Here is an 18,069-nt window from a genome sequence, read left to right as displayed (position 1 = left end):
CATGCCCCCTCACCCCTCAGGATGGACTTGGGTATTGGCCCCATATCAGATCTGATCGCCTCTCGCCCTCTCCTCTTCTGGCGCCATATTTGGAGTACGCCAGAGTTAATCAATGTTATGTGCAAATTGGGGGCCACAAATCTTCCATGGCTGTCCTATGTTAGGAATTTGTGTTTTTCATTGGGTCGTGGCAACTTGTGGTCAAATCCGGAGGAGTCCTGCTCCGGTACCCCTAAAGAAGCTCTAGCTATAGCCTTGAAGGAATTTAAACTTGCCAAATTAACTCAAAGCACAACTTCATCCTCCCTGACATCAAGGTTTCTCGATGCCAAGCAGCAGTATAAACTGGAAAAGACCTTGGATAGCATACAACCATTCGTGGCAAAAAAACTGTTTATACAATTTAGGCATGGAGCCCTTCCGCTAGGTGCATTTACGAACAAATGGAAGGGTACAGCTAAATCAGTTTGCCCTGGTTGTTCTGTTTCGGAAGAAACAGAACTCCATGTAATGCTTTTTTGCCCTGCATACCATAGGTCTAGATCGAAGTGGGTACTCCAGCTGTGCAGAAATTTAGGGCTACGAAACTATATTGAGGTTTTTAGTCTACTTAAATACGAAACATCATCATGATTTGCAATGTGGTGCATACGAAGAGGAATTTTAAAGAGACAAGAGCTGGGCAACAGTTGATGCCCCTCCTTATATCACATTTCATTTCCCCTTGCTGCTATATAGTACTGTTCAGAGAATGTGATGACAATAATTGTGTTTTACTTGTTGTATAGAAATGTACATTTTTAACTTTGTTCCTTTTAATTTATTTTTTTACCACGTAGTTTAATTATTCTTGTATGTGAATTGATATTGTCTTTTAATAGTCTTAAAACAAATCTTTTAACTATGAGATCTGGCCCTTTTTTCGATATCCTGCTTACCATTATTATGGGGGCCGGGTAGTCTACTGTTTGTTATGGTTGTTCCATTGATGTAATTAAACCCGTGTCTACTATTGATTGGCTGTTTTTGATCATCTACTTTTAATTGTTTTTTTGTGTGTAATATTCTGATTTATCTTACCAATGTAAATTGTATTGTACTTTTATGGCTGTACGGCCGAAAATAAAGTATCTTTGATTGACTGAGTACATTTGAATTCAGATTACAGTCAGGTTAATCGTTTACTTGTGAAAATTCTGAAAACTGTCTCTCCAAGGTCCTAGTAATGATTGCTATATCCCCAGGGACTGATTCTGTGATTTTGCTACTCTTCTGTAATGAGGAGTTTACTGATGTATTCAGGAAGAAAAAGCTAATGTATTTTTCCCAAGTAGCAGCTATGCCAGTAAGACTGATTTGCAACCCAGTGCATCAATACTTTGTAGTCGAGTTTCTACACTCACTGAATCAGAGACTGAATATCTTCAGTAGTACTTAGAAGAACAATTTGGCTAATGGGTTCATGAGACATTCGCCTGTTTCTTCTCCATTATTTTTCACATCAATGAAAGAGGACAAACTAATAGCTTGCATAGGTTAAAGAGCTTCTGTAGAATCACTCCGAAGAATTATTACCTTTCACAATTGATTGCTTCCTTGTTAGACCATATGTGGAACATAAAATATTCACAAAATGATATCTCCAAGTCTTTAGAGAGGTTGATGAATGAAAGACCACATTTCACACGTAGGGGCCGATTAGGATGGAGGATTTTCCGCCTCCTCCGGGCCGGCGGAAGCCACCTCCGGCCCGGAGGAGGCGGAAAATCCTCTGCGGAGTCACCAAAGACCCACCGCCGCATTACGATGGCTGGTGGGTCTTGGTTTCTGTCCGCTGCTTTTCCGCCGCGGTCGGATTACAACCGCGGCGGAAAAGCTCTCATTTGGCTGGCAGTGTCTATCAGACACCTCCAGCCAAATTAGGAAGCATTAGTAAACATGCTTTTCCGCGGCGGTTTTTCCTCCGTGGAAAAGCATGTGTACTTTTGATTTTGGGGGCCCGTTGCGGGCCCCCAGGGTGTTGGCGGGTGGGGGGTGCACATGGGGGGTACCTATGGTACCCCCCAGCATTTACATGCACAATGCGGCAGGCACCGCGCGGTGCCTGCCGCTTTGTGCATGTAAATGTAAAACATGCACTTTTAACATTGCGGCGGGTGCTGCTTGAAGCAGCACCCGCCGCAATGTTAAATATCCAGGATGTGACCGCCAGGGTGGCGGTCACATCCTAATCGCACATGAGGGAACGCCGCAGCCCCTGCGGACGTTCCCTCATACTCTGGGGTCGCGGACGGACTCAAGTCCGTCCGCGATCCTAATCGACCCCTAAATTTGGGTTGATGGAATACCAAGTCATGTCTTTCAGACCCTGCAACAGTCCTGCAGAATCTCAATACTTTATTGATGTGTTGTGAGGTTTCCGAGACTTGTTTTTTGTATAGTGTACTTGGGTGATATTCTGATATCTTCAAATTACTTGGAAAATCACATACAACACATTAAGGCAGTTTTACAGAAATTGAGTGACCATCATCGTTAAAATGGATAAATGTGTCTTTCATAGTACTACAGTAAAAAATTTGGGATATTCAATTAAACCAGAAGGTATTCAGATGGATGAAAATGGCCTACATACGTAGGACCTAATTTATGAGGTTTTGACATAGCGCAGCACCACAAGGCATCTTGCTGTGCTGCCCTACGTCAAAAAAAAGGGCAGGAATACGCCATATCTATGTGATAGGGTGCACTCCTGTCCTTTTCCCCGACACACAATGGGCTTTCGTCCGCCAGCACAGGCTTTGTCCGGATAGAATTAACAAGGCAATGAGAATCAATTTACTAATGTCCCGCCATTCATTTTTTCCCAAGATTTCAAATGATCCTCCTGTTGCTTTATTAACATAGACTCATGTTTGACAAGAAGTACGAACAGGGCTTGGTCTGAGAAAGAAGAAAGGTATGAAAATATGGTTTATCGTACCAAGGAAAAGCTTATGTATTTGCTGTCCAGTCAAGACATCAAGCTGTGAATTGGTGTTGTGACTCTAAATGTGGTGGACATCCTGGAGTAGCTAAGACTTTAGCTACAGTCAAAAGATATTTTTGGTGGTCAACTATATTTACAGATTGCAAACGTTTTTTACAAAGATGTTACACTTGTGCCAAAATTAAAAGTTTCCATAGTTAACCTGTGGCATTTTTGAGACTCTCGGATAATGGCATGTTCTACCCATATCTTTGCATACAGTGTCAAAAGATTTTATTGTGGAATTACCCGAAAGTGAAGGTTGAATGGTAATTCTAGTGGCTGTGAAACATTTCATTAAATTGACCAGTCTATATCTTTTTAAGGATTGCCAACTTCCTAAGGGTTTGAAAAGGGTTCATACCAAATATTGTGAAACTACATGACATTAGACAGGTTTTAATTACTGACTCAATATAGTTCAATAATTTGGCCTGTATTGTGCAAGGAATTAGATATGGTATTCTATGTCTCCACTACTTATTACCATCTAAAGGGCAAACTAAGATGTAAAATCAATGAACAATATTTTAAAAAATAAGCACTAAAACAAGATTAGGATTAAAGTATGACAATATCATACCTTAAAACTGAAAATGTGTTTACTGATCTATTTGAATATCCCCTTCTTTTGCATGCATTGCCATCATCCTTGAATATTTCATTTAGATTAGCCCACATGTACATAAATTCCTTTGGTGCACAATCACTTAAATGAAGTCAGAGGTTAGCACAGGAAGTCTTGGAGAAAGCTAAAGCTGGTTTTAAATTCTATGTTGATGGTAAGTGATGTGCTGCCCCCTGTTGATGTGAAAGTATGTTTACTAAAAAAAATACGACATTTGCCAGGCCCAAACCTTCCCTTTTATTACATGTAAGGCACCCCTAAGGTAGGCCCAAGTTAGCCCCATGGGCAGGAGTTTCGTGTATTTAAAGGTTAGGACATGCACTGTTGTGTTTTACATGTCCCAGTAGTGAAATAATGCTGATTTTGTTTTCACTACACCAAGGCCTGTCTCTCCCATAGGTTAGCATTGGAGCTTCCTTGTAACATCTTACCAGTGTATCTGCCAATTGGGAGCTGATCTAAAATTGGTGTTTCGTATCTCTAGACACACAATTTAAAAACACATCTTTTAATGAAGTTGTTTTTTAAATTACAGATCTGAAAATGCCACTTTTAGAAAGTTGTCATTTTCTCACTTTAACCATTCTGTGCCTCTGCTTGTCTCTGAATACACGTCTGGGTTAGGATGACAGTTGAGCTGTTTGTGCATGAAATCTAGACAGTCAGACAAAGGGAGCTGAGGTGTGCCCAGCATATTCTAATGGCCTATTACAGGCTGATGGTTCTTCCTAAGCTACATTTGTGGGAGGAGTTGACACTGACACCTGAATAGGGCTGTGCCTGTCCTCACACAATGAAGTCTCCACCCCAGCATTAGTAGCCGAACGAGGCGGAGGACGGTGTTAATTCTTCACGGCCTCGTCCGCGCTGATTTATTCTGTAGCGGGGACTGCTGCTCCTTTCCTGCGGGGCCCGCTGCTCCTTTCTGGCGGCCAAGGACCTCCATTGCCAGTGCCCCACGCAGCGCGGGATGTGCTATTGACCTACTCCTTGTTGTTGCCTGCCCTGTTCTTGCCAGTTCTTCTGTTTTACCGCAGGGACTTCTGCACCTTCCCTGCGGGGCCCGCTGCTCCTTTTCGGCGGCCGAGGACCTTCATTGCCAGTGCCCATATCGCCACGCTAGGGGGAACTACTACACCCAGAATTCCCAGAGGCGCAACGCGTCACGGACCTGCGCGAGGAGGCGCTTAAAAATCGACAAGGCCCCATGCAGCGCCGGACGCGCGCGGGCGTGCCGGTCCGCACCCATCAGCGACTGGCAGAGGCTGGGCTGGGCCACCCCCCTAACGTTGTTATCAAGATCTGAAGTAAGCAGAATAATTATTTATGACTCCGGACTTAAGGGAACACAGTTAATATTTTCCTGTTATCACGAGTAGGAGGCTAACTGTTGGATAATTGTCTTGGATAAAGCTGTGCCACGTAGTGGTCTATTGTTGGCAATCAAGATCTGTATAATTAAGAAAAGTGATAACTTAGGCAATGAGCAAGACCACACGAAAAGGGGGCAATGGGGTAGGTGTTGTGGGGACCCTAGATGCCTTTCTCTCTAGGGCTGAGTCTGTGTTAATACACGAGATCCAGCTCACAGAGCGGAGGCCATCCCTAGAACCACCAAACCCACTTCTACCACAAGTCCACCCATTAGAGCCCAATGTAGTTGTAGCTACGAGTCATAGAGCATCACAGAGTATTGCATCCAACCCACAGCAGGGTACCTCTGAACCATTAACATCGGACAATTCTTTATGCTCAACACCACTTCCCTCTCCGCCATCGACCCGCACTTGGCAACCAAAGGTCATGCTAGTGCCCAACGGGAAAGATCAACCAAAGAAGAGAAAAGCGCGTAGCGCACCGAAAACAAGCCAGCAGACCGCTAAGCAGGCTAAGAATAGGAATGTCACACATGAGCAGGGAGGGCCTGCGGTTATGTCCTTAGACTCAGATAGTCATAAGGGGGGGTGGGAATAGCTTTAGTTCACCAGAGGGAGCGCTATTCTTTAATTGTTCCCAGGTGACACCAGACTTTCTAAAGCAGTTAGAAGAGAGGATATCAGTATTAATTATTCCTGTTATGGTGAAACTTGACGCAATTGCACAAAGGTTAAGTACACTAGGGAAGCACTTATTTAAAGATCCACTCACCATCCCCGGAATTAGACAAGAATCTGAGCCTAATGATAGAGAATTAAGATTACCACCTAGTTCCCAGGGTAGCGGGCTGGCAAGTTTTCTTTCAATTCCTTTGGCTATGCCACAGAGTCATGCAATATCGTCCGATCTAAATGGCAGTGCAGGACCCCAGGGACCTACAGGTCGAATACCGGGCCGTAGAAATGAGCTGCCTCTGGGAGCATCATTACATCTCCCACCTGAGGCGACCCCGTATACGATAATCTTAGCAAACGTACCGAACCTCCCACATAACGAAGAGGAGCAATGGCCCTCTCTTAAGAATAAGGCACTCCACTTCTTGAACAGCAAAACAGGGCTTGGAAACCATCTCTTTTGGGAATTTAAGATGGTTAGAAGGGTAGCCTGGGTCGGTCATTCTGCTAAAGACTTAGATGGGGACTGTGTAGTGCTTAGTTTCAGGTCACCAAATATGGTAAGGTTTATACTGGATCAGGTAGCTTATTTCAGGCCAAGCAATGAGGGCATTAAAGTTCTCCCGCTGGGCTTCTTCTATCGACCCGATGTTTATCACCGACTAAGAAGCAATAGGCCAATAAGTAACTGGTCAGGAAATACCAATAGTGCAATTGTGGTGTCTAATCAGTTTGATGCGCTTAGCACATTAGATGCCAATGATTGACTGCCCCCTTCAATAGACCTTAAGACTCCAGGAGCGGGCATGTCACAAGGGCATGGGGATGTTGAAAGCCTAAATTCCAATCATAGTGAGGAGATTACTGATCTACTGCTCACCAGCCAACATGAATGTAACAGCGTTATTAACAGCATCGGCAACAGGGTAGACCATATAGGGACTAGTAGCTCCCATTTCATGCCGAGGTCAGGTGTTAGTCCACTATTAGGTCCAAAGACTCCTAATGTTATTTCTAGAGATAGTGGATCCCAGTCATGTGGCCACCCCAGTCCTGGTCTTACGGTACAATCCCTGGTCTCCTGGAATATCGCAGGGCTGAAGAACAAATTAAAGTCCTTAGATTGGCTGACATTCATAAACAAACATTATGTTTTATTATTCCAGGAAACCTGGCAAACGGAACCTCAGTATAGACTAGGCTACCTATATTATTATAACCTAGCCACTCCGAGTATGAGGGGCAGACCAATGGGGGGGGGGCTGACTATATGGGTTAGACAGGATGACAGCTACCAAGTTAGCCAGCTGGACTCTGAGAGCAGCGACATTTTAATAATCAAAATTGTAAGCCCTAATTCCAAGGATCTCTACATTTTTAATATCTATGCAAGGGGGAAACCTGGGGGTAAAGCCTCTGAGACTATTACACTGCTAGATTCATATCTTGATCTATATAATGGTTAGGGAATTGCACTGGTAGCAGGAGACTTTAACTGTTGCTTCGAACCGCTAGACAACAATGATATTGATCTTACATTGGAGGAAGATCTTGCTTGGTATATTCCGCAATTGACTATACCTCCAATTAAAAAGTGGTCTGAAACTGCATCACTACTCAAAGTCCTATGTCTAGAACAAGGGCTTTGGGCGGCAAATGGAAGAACTAAGTCAGATAAGCAGGGCAATCCCACTTTTAGTAATGGGATAAGTAGCAGTCGAATAGACTATATCCTTTTTAATAAAGAGAATTGGTCCTCTATTAAGGACATGGTCATCCAAAAACGTGTGGAAAGCGATCATAATCCTCTTATTCTATCCTCTGAGTTGATTGGAAGTGAATTGTCAGAACCTAGTACTGACATAATTTTATTATTATTTTTTTTTTAAAACCTTTCTTTCGACAAAGCAATACAAATACAGACCTACAACCACAGGGGCCGGTCAGTAACAGCGAATATCAAAATCCAAAAATAGTACACAGCTCATCAGCCGACAACCCGGGGGTTCGGCAGCGATAAAATATGCCCAGACGATATCCTTGTGATGAGAGGAGGATTATTGAAAGGTTTCACATTTTTTATTTTTTAAAGACAAACATAACAACCTAATTCCGAGGTAACGTGTAAAGGGTATGTGACTGTCTCAGATAGCAGGGGGAGGGACCCAGTTAAGGGCAGATGTAAAAAGGATATGAAAACATAAGGAGGGAATGAAGGGGTCAGGAGCGGACAAACAGGTAAAGTACAACAGGATATAGACGCATGAAATGCTCAGTCACGGGGACAGAGGGATATTAGTGGTTTCTACAAAGGGGGGGTACAAATCTCTCCACGGTATGAGTTCCATTGACTCCATATCCTCCCCCATTTCTTAGGTCGTCCACGGGCGATGTACACAGTTTTCTCCCGGAACATACACCAATCCATGTTTTCCTCCCAAGTTGAAACCAGGGGTGCCCGTTGAGACCCCCACAGCTGGGCTATGTCTCTTTTCGCAATCATGTTGCCAAGGGTGGCCCATTGAGTCTGCGCTACGCTATAGTCATTCGGCTCCCACACATTCAACAGACACCTCCTGGCCTCTGGCAATAACGAAACACCCGTGACCTCTTCCATAACCAGTACTGACATAATTGATATTTATCTTACAAACGACACCAGGAGGGTAAAATGGTCAGACTGCCTCCTTAAAGAGGACCATATAGCAGCATTGAGTGGGATGGCGGCAGAAGCGACTAAAGAGCTCCAGAAATGTGTCACTGAGCAGGACATGTGGTCAAAAGTTATTCCAATTCACACTAATCTTTTTAATAAGCTTAGGGCTTTTTTTTATTAAAGAGGTACATAAATCAAAACATTGGCCTAAAGTTAGGGAGGAAACATGGTATGACAAATCTTGTTGGACTGCCTACAAAAATTTGGCAACGGCAATAAGATCTAAAGAGAGGGACCGTATTCAAAATGCAAGGGCGATGTACAAGAAAGGGCAATATGAAGCAAAGCGGGATTGGGATGAACAGTACTGGATGGAGTTGTATCACGCTAGCAGAGATAAGAACATGGGTGTATTTTGGGATTTGGTGAAATGGGGGAAGGGGCGCCCTAAGGACCAACCGCAAAACTATGTTCCCCCAGATTTGTGGGTCTCGCACTTTACGACTCAGTTTGCCTGCCCGTCTTTTGAAGAGATGCCGTGTTTTGATACCCTGAATATTCCCCTAGATATCATTGCATTAAATTTTTGTTTAAATGAGGTCGACAGAACACTCAATTTGGTCCCAAAGGGTAGAGAGCTCGGGATGGACAGTGTTCCTGCTGACCTGTTTATACATGAGAGGGGAGTATGGGCACCCTACATCCAGTCCCTCGCAAATGCTATTGCAAAAGGTTCTCCCATACCAGATACTTGGAAGGGTGCCGAGATTATCCCGATTTGTAAGAAGGGAGATCGCTCGGATCCAGCCAACCATAGGCCTATAAGTTTGATAGACTGCATCCAGAAGGTGATAGCCAGGCTCGTGTTGTCGAGGATCCAAGCCTGGATTGAGGAGGAAGATATTCTGTCCCCCCTCCAGGCCGGGTTCCGTTCACACACGAGGACTATAGATCAGGTTTTTAGATTTGTTTTGATTTACTGGCGGGTGGTAATCCTTAGAGGTGGCACTCTGTTCACTGCATTTGTCGACCTTAAGTCGGCATTTGACTTGGTACCGCGCTCCAAGATGTGGAGTGTCTTTTTAGAACAAGGTATGCCACTGGATGTACTGCCTTTTTTAATCAAACTCCATGAAGCAAATTTTACCCAAGTCTGGTGGGGACAGCAAGGCAAAATTACAGACAGGTTTCCGATCCGTAGAGGGGTTCGGCAAGGGTGCGTTCTGGCCCCAACACTGTTTTCATTATATATTAACAGGGTTATCCAGTATTTTAAGAACCACCCTACAAATGCTCCCAAAATGGATGGAAACCCGATCCCCCTGCTAATGTTTGCAGATGACGCTTTGTTAGTATCAAAAACGCAGCAAAGCCTACAGAAGGCTATTGGGCGCTTTGAAGAGTTCTGCAAGGATTACGGTCTTATCATCAATGTGACCAAGACTAAGTTCATGGTCATGCACAAGCAAAAGCTTGTGAGAGGGAGGGTTGTTATGTATGGTGAACAGTTAGAACAGACCCAACTTTTTTCCTACCTTGGTATTACATTGGGATCCAAGTTAGAATGGAAGCCTCACATCAATCAGCTGGCCACCAAACACGCCCAGTTAGCAGGTGCTCTAATGAAGGAATTGCATCTCTCAGCCACCAAACCTATCGCCCCAGCTTTAAAAAGGATAGCACCAAAATAAGCGCATCCGTACTATACGGGGCAGAATTATGGGGGTTTGGAGATTTAGCGCAACTCAGGAGCTCTCAAAACAAGTTTGTGAGGGTATTAGTTGGTCTTCCTCCATCTACGCCACTTTTGCCCCTCTTCTATGATTTGGGTTGCCAACGATTAGAGGATGTGGCACGCTTTAGACCAGTGGCCTACTGGAGGAGACTCTGGGTTACACCGGAACTCTCCCAGTACGCGCAGCACCTCCTCGAAGTCCGAGACGCAGATACGGCCAACAGAATCTCATGGTTGAGAGATGTTAAGGCTGTTTACACCGCCATGGGTCTGAGCTCATTTTGGGACAATCCTACCGTTAATTCTTTTCTGCCGCGTAAAGCTCTCAGGGAGTTATATTAGTCAATGGTGTCATTGCGTAATTTTAGTACTTGTATTGGTCCATCACTTAAAAGAAACTTCCTTGAGCTTAAACAAGAATCTGTATTTGAGGGCTATTGGGACATTATAACACTTCCCAAAGACAGAAAACGGTACCTCCAATATAGGGTGGGTACCCGTCCTGTAAATTCCTTTACCGGCAAATGGCAAGCAAAGAATAATACATCTTGTCCATTTTGTCTGTCTCAGCCGGAAAGTATAGCCCATAGCTTGTTTATTTGCCCAGAGTACAAACATCCCCGGCACAATGGCTGAAGCCCATCTGTTTGCTGAAGGGTATTACTACTGGGCCAGAGGCATTAAGGATTCTCCAAACTGACTGTTCAGAATGTATTGTAATTGCTGTCGCAAAATTCTTACACTGGATGTGGGCAATTCGGAGGAGAAAGCTATGCCAGAATTAAAACTGTTTTTATTAATTGTAGTGTATTATCAATTCTGTGATGCCAATTGTTTCTCTTGCCCTCGGGATATTTTTATATATTTAACTTATTGTATAGGCTTTTTGTATCTGTTTTATGAGTAATTTATTAATTATTGTATGGATTAACTTGAAGACTTAATTCTGTGGGAGCGATGCCCTGTCACTTGATAATGCACTGTTTATGATGTTTCTCTTTTTAACATGAACAGATTTTTTAAACTTGCATAGTCCTTTATGATATGTTTATTGAAATAAAGACTTCTTTGAATTGAATTGAATTGACTCCACCCCTTTTGTGTGTCTGGAGCCCGGGCAGGGTCTTGTGCTCTACAAAGACTTTTCTTTTAAGTTTGCCTGCTTCAAAGGCTGAAATTGGTATAAGTACTGGACCTGTGACACCACCATATACTCAGAACACTTCTGGGTTGAAGACATTCTGCTAGGAAGAATGGCTGGATAGCTATCAGGAGGGACTGCCATTTTGCTGTTTGCTTTGCTGTGTTGATCTGCTGCTTGCTGCTTCTTTCCTCGGAGTGCAAGGACTAGACTTTGCTTTCTACATCCTGCTTAAAAGGTTCTCTAAGGGCTTGAGTTGAACTTGCCTCCTGTTAAGAAGTCTCAGGACCATCAAAGACTTCATCTGCAACCCCTGGGCCCCTCTGCTGAGCATTCCTACTTGCCAAGTGGTGCCAATTCCAATTCCTGGGTCCTTGAAATTGAGTTGGGGTGCTACTTAGAAGAAACCAAGGTATCAACGCAGGTTGACTTTGAAACCAGGGCCTGTCTGCAACTCTGATGCCATGCTGCTGCATGCACTGGAGCCGTGGTGTAGCTCAACGCACCGACTGTGTCTTGCACCTCAGGCTCCGACGATGCCTTCCTGCCTCTGAAGCTCAGCCACTACACTAGTCTTGAGCACCACACCACCGAAGTCCATGGCACACCACTCCAACACTTGTGGCCTGGTTCAACACTGATGCCATGTAACTGAAGCCTCGCGGCTTGACTTCTGACACCTCTTCGATGTCGCAACACAGTAAGCAACTGAGATGCTGCACCTCCCTCCCTGACGCCTCCCCTCCCCTGTGTTATGCATCATCTTTTTCCCTGATGCCTCCAAGGTGCAGTACTGGGTTCTGCCCAACTCCGTAACCGGCCCTCACCCCATCGAGGTCGGACTGACTTTGTAGCGTCATCGATGTCAGCAGCTTCCAAATAGCCGCAGTTAGAGTTATTTTTTATTCCTAAGACTTATAGTTGATTTAATCTTTAAAAAGTAATATCTTGATTTATGTATGTTGAATTTCTGTCGTTTTGGCCCTTTTTGTTAGTCAGATAAATATTGCCTATTTTTTCTACACTGGTGTGGAGTCCTTTTGTAGTATTTTCACTGGATTACTGTGTGTGTACGTACACATCTTTTATACATTGCCTCTAGGATAAGCCTGACTGCTCTGTGCCAAGTCAAGGGGAAGAGCAGGGGTTTTCTTAGGTGTGTAACTTACTTATCCTGACTACAGTGGTGGATTCTGCCTGGCTTAGGCTCATGCCCTAGCCAACCACACAACGAACCTGTGTTGTGCAAATGCAGCACACATAGAAATGGCAAAAACATGGAGAAGTGAAGCATTTCTCCATGTTTTGCCATGTTAAGACCAGGTATTCACTGGTCTTAATTTTGATGCTGCCTCCTAATTACACCACTATTGTAAATAGGGCACTAAGTATAGAGTGAAAGGATGGCTTAACGCCACCTTGTAAATAAGGCGAAGTCCATATCGGCACAGGACCGTCAATAAAAGTGACATTCCTGTGTCGATAGGTGCTTGTAAATATGCCCCTACTTTGGCTTAACACCATGCTCAGCCATCCTTTTGTAAATATGCCCCCAAATGTAATAATTATTAACTTTTACTGTGTTTGCAGTATCTGCAGGTTCCATATGAACACGGCATAGCTACTCTTTTAGCCCTTCACTGCCGAAGGTCCTGACACTCCAGAGTCCCTTGTATTAACTACATGTTGATCTATTCATTAGTATTATAGAATCAATTTATTTGAGCCAAGACTTGGATCTCTTTACAAATATGTATTGTGAAAATCATTGTCCTAGAGTATTCATATTTGTGTTATTGGGCAGTAGCGCGACGCTAGTCTCTGTGTTATTTAGTATTTGATTAATTAATATTATAATATTGTTTTCCCTGTCAAACACTCTAGTGACTACTGAGTAACATATATCATAAAAAGGTGTATTTAATATGCCCTTATGAGGTAAATGAAGTATAGGAGGTATGAAGAGCACATGTCAAGACACTTCCATGAATGTACAAGGTCTGTACAAATGCGGGAAAAGATGTCTGAAGCTGTAGTGCACAGACACCCAGGTAGTAAAGGGATTAAACATAATTTATGACTAGCACTACATATCTAATAAGAAGACGAATAATGAGGATGGGGCATTTTTGTGTTTGAAATGCCATATGTATAAAGTTTGGGAACTCAGCTTTAAACATATGGAAATGTTTAGGCCGGCTGTGCAACATTCAAATTTGTGCGGAAGTCTGAAAAAAGGTATTTCCCCTAACTTGCATCTGAAAAATGTAGCATGCTAAGCCCGTGTGTTTGTACTAAAGACTACAGGTCTGTCTCTGAAACAGATGCATCCCCTTTTGAAGCTAAAGTGCCATACGTGATACTCTCGTAAATCAGCTGTTAATGGGCGTAAACATTTTGTACAACTGCACATAGTTCAGATCTGGGATGTGTGCTGCAGAAGGAAATTATGCCAATTGAATCTGAAAGGCCACATATTTTTGAAAAGACCATGTTGGTGCACCAGGTGTCAGGCTTATGTGTTAAAGTGTGAGAATTGGCAAAGATACTAACGTTCTAACATTTGTTACAAAAATGCTGTAAATGTCAAATGTGTAGCATAGAAATAAACATCATAAAAACAATGGAAGCAATGATTGTTTTTATTTTCTACAACCCTTGTCTAAATTATAGAACTTGTCACATTGCTTACATAAACTTTAGCAATAGCCTTGGCACAGAACCAATCTCCTTCCTTGGTTGCACCCCCAGGACTCACACCTAATGGGTTGTGATCCATCCTGGACATGGAGGCGGTGGGGGGGATTCTGTTGGTGCGTGGGAGGCAGAACTGTGTCAATGGGGGTAGTATGTGGTGAGCTGGAAGAGTGTAATCTGGGTACTGTCATCTTTGCTCACTCTAATACAAAGAACTCTTGGATTCTACGATTAAATTAAAGTATGTTACAAGCACACATGGGGATGAAGCACGCTGTTGTAAATATTAGACAGGGAAACTGATTTACTTAAGGGTTGTCACCAATTAACTGCTCAGTTTGCCTTTTAAAAATACACCTTGCCTGGGTACTCCCAAGTTACATAGGGACAGCTCTCTGGAAGAATTCTTATTTAACTGAATGTGGAAAAACTGTGTTTTTGGCTTTATATTGAATGTTTGAGAATAGAAATCTACTCCCAGGGATAAGGAAGATCACCCTTTGCTGATACATAGCAAACAAGTATGTCACATCATGTCAAATGGAACCTGCTTGCCTGTGGAACTTCTCTCCTAATGATGGAGAGTGCAGGAAGCCCTTGAGATAGAGGGATCTGTGTCCACTAGGGAGCAGACCAGTAGACCAATCAGCCAGCTCACATGACACATCTACCCTGTGTCTGTGAACTGATGAAAGCTCTGCAGATTGATTAATTTGAGGATGCTGTAGAACTACCTCACGAGCTAGTTATAAATGGAAATTTTACTGTGGATCTGGAAGTATGGAGGCTTTGTGAGTACCAGGAATAAGTTATAGAACGTTTTTCTCACAGTGGGATTTTCAGTTTTTGACCTCAAAGTAAGAAAATACTGTGAGACCATGAAATATTACCATCCACCCTTGTGGAGCTCTTTAGGGTACAGTTTCAACCTTGCCCCGCTGAAGATTTTCATACAATAAGTCTGAGGAACATCTTTTGAACTCCTCTCGGAACCTTTACCAGGGTTGGTTGGCCAGGTTCTTAGCCTCTATGCTTCCATAGCTTTTGTATGAAGTGAACTACTGATGTCTGTCCTGAAAGCTATATTGCCAGTCAGCTGTAAAGAGTACATAGGTTTCATGTTACCACACTAGATGTATATATGTATGTTTTGGTTTTAAGAAAGCCTGAATTTATCTTTAGCTGGCTTAGGAGCAAGCCCCAGAAACGCTACATGGATAGGAGCTAGGAGGAGGATTTAGAACTAGTGTAAGGAGTTCCTTGAAGAGGTGAGTTTACAATTTCTTCCTGAACTGTAAGCGGGTTGTTGCTGCTATGATGTAGGAGGGGATGTTCTACCAGATCCTGTGGGGTTTATGCTGAGAAGAATTATTTTCTCCTCCTTGCAGCATATACAGTCTCTCATGTGGCAATGTCAGAGCTAATCGTCTGTTGTTTGCCAACAGATATGTAGCTAGGTAGACAGGGGTCTTGGTGTAGAGGTGCTTGCAACTGATGCAATAGATCTTGAATGTAATCTGGGCTTCCAGGGGGAAGAGCGCAGGTCCTTTAGTGAAGGGTGATGCAATCAGATTTTGTCAGCCCTCTGATGAACCGTGCTCCTGCATGAAGGATGCCTTTCAGGGAGGTGAGGGTGATATCCGTGGTGCCTTTGGGAAAGGGTGTTGCCTCCATCTAGGTGAGAGAGAACTATAGCTTGAATGATCATTCTGAAGTTTTTCCTGGGATAAAACGTTTTACATTTTGCAGGAAAGAGTTAGAATCAGACTATCTTAGTCTTCTTGGCAATGAGTTTGAGTTGAGGGTGAATTTGAGGAATTACGCCTACTCTGTTTATTTACATTGATTTTTTAGACCCAGCTGTATCTTATGGAACATTTTATGCTTTTTGTTTATTGACTCCTGATCCCTACAACTAATTTTCTTAATTTGTATGCTATTATATTTTACTCTCAGAGGATGACCTTGCTGCTTGTTAAGAGCTACTGAGGGTAAGCAAGATATTCCTTGGGGCAAACAATGAATTTAATAGTGCTCCGAATGATTTAGCTTTAACAATCCAGGTTCCTGCAGCTTTCTTTCAAGAGAGTCAATAAATCATTGCACTTGTATGGCAGACAGTAGCCAAAGCAGGGACTCTTTGCACTAAGCGTCCCATGACAACACAAGTTGTAAAAAATGCTGGGTTGGTGCAGTGAGTTGAGTCACTGTACTAATATTAGGATGATCAGCAAGAATGTACACATATGGTATTGCTATGGCAGAAAGTGATGTATGTGGTGGTAAAATTCAAGTAAATTAGGCTTATAATTACCGCAGTTGAATTTTTGGTTATAGAAGATAGGCCCACTTACCCCTCCTGAAACCCTTATGATGTGATTTGCCCTATCTCATATGAAATTATAAGATTGTAAGACTTAGTGTGCTCTTAATTTTTATATTGGTCAATTGCTATGAGGATACGTATTCCTCAACCTGAAATGGAGACCCATGTAGATAAGCTTGTTTCAGAAACTGGAAAATATTGGATTGATTGCCAGTTGGCTTGTCACTAAACTGTCTGATCTCATCCTAAATTACTCATTTTTATTGTTTCTTAGAACCTGGCTTTAGATGCAATAAAGCAAAAGCATGTAGCAATTGCCTCAACTGATCATGTGCGTGTCCGCCTCCATGGCCTCCAGTTGTCAATCAGTAGTAAAACCAGTAAATGAGCACAACACACAGCCATTATCAAGGAAACGAATTATAGAGGTGCTATGAAGCATACAGATAGTCAATTCATTGAGATTTACATGGGTAGTTTTGCTATGTACACATAAAATAGTAGATCATAAGTACCGATGTCCCTACATCATTGATATGTTACTACTCAGGTAAGGAAAACTAAATATTCTAAAAAATAGACTTTTCATTGCTCTTTACCTTAAAAATACCAAGATGGAAGAGGATGTCTTCTCTATTCTGTTTGGAAAACTTTGGAATGCTCTATCATTTCACACTATCATCTGTTTTTTCAAAAAAGTGATGGATTTCATTGTAGGAGTCATGGCGATGAGTCCAAGAGAACAAAGCAACATTCTGAATAGACATGCAGATGCAAAGCACCTGCTATAAAATAGAGAAGACAGCAGGGTGGAAGCTGTTCCCTTTGACCAAGTGATAGTGCTTAGGAAATCCTGGCATCCATGCTGGTTCTATGGATTACTTATGTTACCTAAAGCAGCATGTTACGGTTTTCAGAGGTTGTAAATGTGTTTGACACACTGATCCAAGGTGCATGGACGGAAGAAAACTTTTGAGTACAAAAACCTTGTAATTTGGGACTAATGCAGTCTGCAAAAATGGGTCCTTAGAAAGCTTCAGTCGAATCAGCACTGCTCAGTAAAAAGTGACAGCTGACACCATCAGCAGAGAGACCTGAGAAGCTGAGCATTGGTCTTAATAGCAAATGGTGTATCCTGAAGTTGTGAAAAGCCCCTACAATTCCTGTCACCATGTTGTAACTGTCCTGCTACTAGCAATTAGTATATTCCAAGGCCCTAGACTAAGCAACCCCTGTAAATAGAGAACCCATGCACAGCATCGGCTGCAGGTACCCCAAGGCTTTCCCCTAGAAAGCTAAGAGAGAGATGTACATTCCCTGATCTTACATTTTATTGTCAGCCGAGGCACATGGGGACCGAATTACGAAGGCATTTACGAGTGTGTGGAGTACTGGAGTCCTGGGGTATTACCTCACACACTCTTAAATGCCTTTGTGAATTGGCCTCACAATCTCTAATGTGGGGAATATATTGTATTATTCAGGGAGTATTGATATACACCTAATAGAAATAGAAAGGACAGTGTCCTCTTTGCACTGTTACTAACTTGGGGATGTACATTTCAGGGCTACTTCGGTGGGGGTGTGGAAGCTGAGTCGGTCGTTGAGGTATGTAGGTCCGGCGTTGTGTAGGGCTTTGTGTGCGTGGATGAGGAGTTTGAAGGTGATCCTCTTGTTGACGGGGAGCCAGCAAACATTGTCACACAGGGCGCCATCTGCACTAAAGCCGGCCCTGAATGCAGACACCCTTGTACCATAGTGCAAGGGTTCCTGTGTTGCGGGGAATGATTGTTTATGTGCAGGAAGG

General features: G+C 43.0%; 1 protein-coding gene across 1 annotated transcript in view; it reads left to right on the top strand.

Annotated features, from left to right (window-relative positions):
- The window catches only part of CLRN2 (clarin 2), a 112,621-nt gene that overhangs the window by 69,508 nt on the left and 25,044 nt on the right, over nt 1-18,069 (top strand). The window lies entirely within an intron of this gene.

Source organism: Lissotriton vulgaris, chromosome 3_2 (genome assembly GCF_964263255.1).
Source record: "Lissotriton vulgaris chromosome 3_2, aLisVul1.2, whole genome shotgun sequence".
Classification (NCBI taxonomy): Eukaryota; Metazoa; Chordata; class Amphibia; order Caudata; family Salamandridae; genus Lissotriton; species Lissotriton vulgaris.
Note: the sequence above shows the minus strand (reverse complement) of the source record. Positions and strands in the feature narration are given on the sequence as shown.